Raw genomic sequence first — 354 nt, 5'->3', positions numbered from 1 at the left:
TACGGTTAATCTGTTGTAGCCCAAGAGAGGATAAAATGAAGATGGATAAGTGTGAGACATTAATATTAGTGTGAAAAAAACGAATAAAAGTGCGAACTGCAAGACCAGAAAATTCATTACGAAAAAAAAACCCGCGACCCGTTCTCTTCCTTTAGCCCCCCCCCCCCACTTCGTCCACTTAAAAAAAATCAAATTCATAGGGCCCAAGACGGTATAACTCAAACTCAAAAACTTGGCGAGGTGCTTGGGAATGAACCCAGTGGCCATTTAAAGGGGACCAAAGGGCCAGGAGCCAACGAGAAGTGTGGCCAAGTTCCCGAATTTGTAACCGTAAACCAACGAATTCCTTGAAAC

Source organism: Penaeus monodon, chromosome 28 (assembly GCF_015228065.2).
Source record: "Penaeus monodon isolate SGIC_2016 chromosome 28, NSTDA_Pmon_1, whole genome shotgun sequence".
Taxonomy (NCBI): Eukaryota; Metazoa; Arthropoda; class Malacostraca; order Decapoda; family Penaeidae; genus Penaeus; species Penaeus monodon.
The sequence above is the reverse complement of the archived record's forward strand: the minus strand, read 5'-3'. Positions refer to the sequence as shown.